The sequence below is a fragment of the Capsicum annuum genome, chromosome 3, assembly GCF_002878395.1.
Source record: "Capsicum annuum cultivar UCD-10X-F1 chromosome 3, UCD10Xv1.1, whole genome shotgun sequence".
Classification (NCBI taxonomy): Eukaryota; Viridiplantae; Streptophyta; class Magnoliopsida; order Solanales; family Solanaceae; genus Capsicum; species Capsicum annuum.
The window spans coordinates 213,784,739-213,791,338 of NC_061113.1; the positions used below are offsets into that span (position 1 = coordinate 213,784,739).

The 6,600-nt window shown below is 33.7% G+C and overlaps 1 long non-coding RNA gene across 1 annotated transcript; it reads left to right on the forward strand.

Moving 5' to 3' along the window:
- The first annotated feature begins 470 nt into the window (after positions 1 to 470).
- On the forward strand, positions 471 to 1,616 carry LOC107866169. Its single transcript, XR_007053605.1, has 3 exons — positions 471 to 682; positions 944 to 1,063; positions 1,157 to 1,616. It is a non-coding gene; the product is annotated as an uncharacterized LOC107866169 (long non-coding RNA).
- Positions 1,617 to 6,600: the final 4,984 nt, after the last annotated feature.

The following is a 6,600-nucleotide window of genomic DNA, read 5'->3' on the forward strand; positions in this document are numbered from 1 at the left end:
AGCTTTTGAAATTATTAGCCAAGCTTTGAATATAGGAAATTAGGAACTGGTTCAGCTTATTTTAGTTGGTATAGCTGTTTTTTATGGTTTTTTCACCAAAAAAAATGTTGATGGTAGTGATGATGAGATAGAAAATGAATATTTATATAGTTCAAAGTTTGATAATGTTCAGTCTAGATTACTTGAAGTTTTATCTCTTTTTGATATGAGACTGAAAAATATGATGTGTGTGATGAAAATAGAGTGTAGAGTTAGAATAATTATAGTGTTATAGTGGTAAGCCAGTAGTAGTAATTGCACCTCTAACTCCTTTGTACTACCATTGAAAGCTTGTAGGATAGGTATGTTTTTTTGGGGGTAAAGAATGTGTTTTTTGGCAGTTATAATTAGTCACTTCTGCCTGCACCCGTAGTTTGTAATTCATGTTGTTTTGCTGCACGCACAGATTAATTTAAATTTATTTATCTTGTAATTACAGAGAAAGTCTTTTTGGCATCCAGAAGATGAAACTCAGCTCAAATTACTACAAACTTCAAGTTAAAAGTTGCGCGCATACTTTTTGGTTTGCTATCAAAAGCTTGTGAAAATAACAAGAGGCCTAGGTGGATTTTTTCTGAAAATTGGCAAAAGTTAACTATCCATTGGGCGACCGATTTAAGGTTCGAGCAGACGAGAGGGATTGGTAAGAAAACTAGAGCGTCTATTAAGGATTGAGCTTTATATACGAGTGGAGCTTAGAGTCTGGGGAATGTATGGAGGAAATTGTTAGGTTCATGGAAGGACTCCAATATCACCTATAATTTTGCAATAGAGACCAAAAAAGTCATTAATTTTCTTTTTCTTCATATTTTGGTTGTTAATGTGACATGTATTTTGTAGCTTCACATTTTCATTTTATCAAGTTATGAAATGCTGCTAGCATACTAATATATTTTGTTTGCAGGAAAAGGAGTTTGGGAAGCTGATAACGTAGGCTGAGTCTTTCAAGGCTACATACATAAGGAAAAAGAAAACCCCTGGAGATCCTGATGTTTAGGTTAAGCCACGAGCTGAAATGACCTATGTAAGCCTCTATTTCTAGTAGTAATTACTTTATTTCCTAAATTTATATTCTAATGTTATCATTAAATTCAAAATCGACCGTCAAATCTACCAGGTGATAGTCAAGACCTGCAATTTAGCCAAGAGCAGAATGAGAGAATATGGTTAGATGCGGATGGTGGTCAGAGTAGGTATGAGTATGCTTATGGCTTGCCTCAACAAACCTTTCATGAATTTCATTCGGGACCAGAAAGCCTCGGTAGCTCCCAGGATGATGAGTTAAGGGAAATGATTTTAGCTTTGAAGAAGCAGATAGCTGAGCTATCTAATGAAGCTAAGGCCTTACATGCAAGGGAAAGGCAAAGGGATATATAGTATGTGGTAATGAAGGCCCAATTTGATGCATTACTTGCTTTAAGGGGGGAAGATTTTCCCTTGTCTTGGTGACACAGTTCGCCCTCCTCGACCACCCCCGTCTCTACCTATTTCACATGGAGTATATGGTCAATATAGAGATGTAACTGAGGAGCCCAGCAGTGATGAAAATGATAAGGATTATTATGTGGACAATGCATTGCCGCACTGTTAAAGTTTAGTGTTGTGTTAGATAATCTAAACTATGTACTTTATGATGGTTTATTTGAATTATTAAGTGTTTTTGAATGCATTGAAACTTTAAAGTAGTCTGAACAATAGTATTCTATAAATAACTTATGATTTCTATGCTTGTTAGTTCATAAGGTATTTAAATTTGATTTTCTTTTAGTGATCATTAGATTATATTTACAGGTATTTGTTGTAGTTTGATTGATTGGTGGGAGTTCTTGGAACTCAATTTAATTGATCCTATTGTATATATTATTGAATTGAATTAAAATGACAGCATTTGTAAAAACGGTTATTGCCACCTCTTATTTTCTAGAAAAGAGACCTCATGAGGTTGCTATTTCATATTTTCATTTTCTAGAAAAAGATCAAGAGCGACCTAATGAGGTCTTTTTTAATTAAAAAAATAAAAAATAAAAAATCAAATAGATACCTTATGAGGTTTCTTTTAATAAAAGAATAATAATTATGAAAAATAATTTAGAGACCTCATGAGGTCTCATATAGAAAATCCATAAAAAAAACCTTAGTGACCTCGTGAGGTTACTTTTAAAAGACCTCATGAGGGGTCTCTTATAAAAAGCGACCTATGTTTTAGATATCATCCATTGAGGTCGCTTTTGAAGTCTCTTTTCCAAAGAAAAAAACCTCATGAGGTATCTTTTTTAAGTCTCTTTTTACAGCTTTTTAGTAGTGACATACACCAGTCATACGTAGAAACAACAACAATAACAACAAACCCAGTGTATTCCCACCTAGTGGGGTCTGGGGGGGGGGGTAAGATGTACGCAGTCCATACCTCTAAGGCGAAACAAAACAAATTTTGAAGAATGTTTTCTATTATAATCACATTGATATAGTATGATTAGTTGTTATTGATTTTCCTAAAAAAAATGAATTCATGCTTTTTTCCTTGAAGGATGTATTACTAAGTGATTGTTACTAGAGAAAATTGAAGGAAAGGTGTCTTTTAAATCTTGAATGAAAGATTGGTGACATTGACCAACAGATAGGGTCAAACACCATTAGGAAACTTGATTAAGTTAATTGTGGACTTGATTAATATTTTCAAAACTTTCTAATCTTTTCAAAAATACAAATCAACCCAACCCACACCCCTTTTCAATCCCAATCAACCACTCTCTCCTCTCTCTCGACAACTTCTCTCCCAACCAATAGTTCTGCAAAATTTCCCCCTTCAACCCCCGGCGACTTCTACCTCCGGTGATAAATATTTGGGCTTAGAGTTCCCCTCTTCAATTCAAATCAACCTATCTCTCATCCCTCTCTAGATAGTTTTTCTCAACTCTCTCCCAACCAAATATTCTGCAAATTTCTCATTTTAATCCTCGGCGACTTCAACATCCGACTACAAATAGTTGGGCTTCGAGTTCCTCTTCGACTTCAAACTTCAATCGACATGACAGCCTTGCTCTCCAGCCACAACAACTTTAGATTCTTCATCGTTCCTTTTTTTCTTTCACAGGTAAAAATTTATGGCTTTTTTAGTTTTGAAAAAAACGAGAAACTTGAGACAATTTCTCTTATAGTATTGGTTAACAATTTCAATATTTGTTGCATTAATTTGAAATGCGGTTTGAATAAAACCCTAATTTCTAGTATTTCTTCTCTTCTCTTTTCGAAGTGAATTATGATATTTTGTTGTTTGTTGCATTTTTTTGAAGTTTGATTTTTATTGTTTGTGTTTATAAAAATAAAACGACAATTTGGGTTGATTTGTTCTATTCTTGTTCTTGGTAAAAATGGTGAAATTGCTATTTTTTTGTTGAACAAAATCGTGCTACTATTTTTTGTTTCCTTCGACAGATTACCCATCTGGTGCAACATATTAACCATCTGATGCAATAGATTTATCATATAATGCAACAGATCAACTATCTGATGCACCAGAGAAACCATCAAATTATAATTCTGATGCAACAAATTAACTATCTGATACAACAGATTTAACATATATTGCAACAGATTAAGCATCAGATAAAAAATCTTATGCAACTAATTAACCATCTGGTGCAATGGAAGAACCATCTGATTAATGATCCGATTCAATAGATGAACCTCCTGTTGGATAAAATCCTATCAACTCTTCCAACAGGAAATGTCCAAGACTTGATTTTTCTAACTGGTCATTCATCTACCGCGATAGATGACCCTATGTTGGAAGAAATCTAAACAATATTGACCATTGATAACTGTTCTAACAGGTCACTCATGTGTTGCAACAGATGTGTAACATATTGCACAGACCATTTATCTTTCTCAACAGATGAGTAATATATTTTGTATTATCATAACAGATTAATCAGCCATTGCTGCAGGTTAGTTAACTGCTCTGACAGATCACTCATATGTTGCAACAGATGTATGATCTGTTGCACAAACCATTCATCTTTCTCAATAAATGAGTGATATATTTTGTATTATCGCAACATATTACTCAGCTATTGCTACTGATTATTTAACTGTTCTAACAAATCACTCATATGTTACAATAGATGATGTCATAATAGATGTGTGATCTATTACACAGACCATTCATCTTTCTCAACAAATGAGTGATATGTTTTGTATTATTATAACAAATTACTCAGCTGTTGCTACAGGTTATTTAATTGTTCCAATAGATCACTCACATGTTGCAACAAATAATACTGTGATAGATGTGTGATCTACTGTACAGACCATTCATTTTTCTCAATAGATGAGTGATTTATTTTGTATTATCTCAACATATTACTCATCCATTGCAATATGTTATTTAATTGTCCCAACGGATCACTCATATGTCACAACAATGTGTGATCTACTGTACAGACCATTCATTTTTCTCAGTAGATGAATGATTTATTTTGTATTATCTCAACATATTACTCATCCATTACAATATGTTATTTAATTATCCCAACGGATCACTCATATGTCACAACAATGTGTGATCTGTTGTACAGATCATTCATCTGTCTTAAAAGATGAGTGATATATTTTGTATTATTGTAATAGATTACTCATCCGTTGCAACAGTTTGGTTATATGCTGCAATAGATATACTACCTGGTACAACAGATCGGTGATCTGTTGCAACTGTTATTTTACTGCTTTGCTTGTTTGATTTACTGTTATCCTTTTTTAATGATGCATTAATCAACTATAATATATTTTTTTATGTTCCTATTAATTTTAGATAATATGATTCCCAAAAAAATAGAAACCAAATCAAGTTCAAGTAAAGGAATAATTAAAGCAGCTAGGCTACATCCACCACTCTATGAGCTTGCTTTACAAGTGTTATCTCTATCGAGAGCAGAATATGATGAACACGAAGAGGAAAAATATTTCAAAAGAGATTATACAGATGCTAATAGCCCTTCCACCGAAGAGTTGGTCAAAGCCTTCAGCATTGATCGTTATCCTGTGAGAATATAGTGCGATGGTGCCGCAGATTTAACGGGTGATTTCGTGGTTATGTCAGCCATGGGAAAATCTTTCGACGCCTTTAAAAAAATACTTTGAGAACAAAAATTGGATGGTTATTTTAGGGACAGCTGCTTTGGGAAATATTTGGATTTGCCGGAGGACAACAATGCTCATTTCCAAATGAAAATGGTATATGAACTTCTCAAGCATAGGTTTTTGTATGAAAACAAAGATAAAATGGATGAGCTATGGATAAATTACTGTGGCATGCCTATTTATTTTGGTTGGAAGGAGTTTTCCATAGTTACTGGACTAAAATGTTATCTTCCTTCTCAAGTTACACCTATTCTAACCCAAAAAAACACCCCGCACATCCAAAAAAGGCAAAGGCAAGTCGTGTGATCGTAATAACCTGTGTCCATTGTTGGTCCAAGATTCAAAAACAAAAATTTGATAGAAGCATTGAAATGCAAATAACTTTCAAAGAAGCACAAGCATTCATTGTTCTTGGTTTGGTTTGTACATCATATTCTTTGGGTGAGAAATGTTAACAACAACATAAACCTTGGTTTAATAAAGCTCTCCAAGGATCTTGAGGCGTTTAACAACTATCCTTGGGGGTATGAAAGCTTCAAAATGACTGTCAAATAGTTGTTAACTCCGTTAGCGCCAAAGACAGTCAACTTATATGGCTTTCCAGGGCTTTCATGGTAAATGTTTCTTTTTTCTATTAAGATATTATTTATTTTTTTCATTCAATAATGATTTTGATTTATTGGCGTTATTTTATAGGCTTGGGCGTTTGAAGCCATTTCTTATTTGAGACAACAAGTGAACTACCAGGAAGGATTTTCCTATCCAAGAATCTTGAGATGGTTGTCGGCCAAAACTAATAAAAATATAAAATTTCTTGATCTCTTCAACTCCCCGAAAGATGCAGTAAGTATAATTATAATTAATTTTTTCTTTTAATTAAGGATTTTTTGAATGATCTAATCATCATTCTAATATATGTAATGATTTATGTTAGATTGTGCATCCATTGCTAGTTTCGACCAATCGAGAGTTGAAGATGTCATTTTTTCTTACTTTATGGTCTGTGCAAACTTTATCGAACCCTAAGGTCATCGACAAAATAAAAATAGAATTATTTGGAGAAACAACCATTACAAGAAAAATAATTTTGGAGGGTGGGCTTCTTGTTGTTGATAGTCTTAGTGGTGATGGAGCTGTTGGTGGTGGTAGTGGTGCTGCTGTTGGTGATAATGATGCTCCTCTTATAGTATTTAAAGCAAACCGTTATGAGTATGATCATACTGGTTATACAGATTTTGCCTCTCCCAGCGAATGTTTTACATGCAAATGTCAAGATTACAGGGCAAAACATAATGTAGTGATTAATGCTATTAATGCATTAATTACTTCTGTAAAGGAATTGACATCTAAGAGGGGTCTCATTCCATCAAAGAGAATTTTATTTCCATCCGCTCCATTAGAGATTAGGGCTAAGATGAGAAG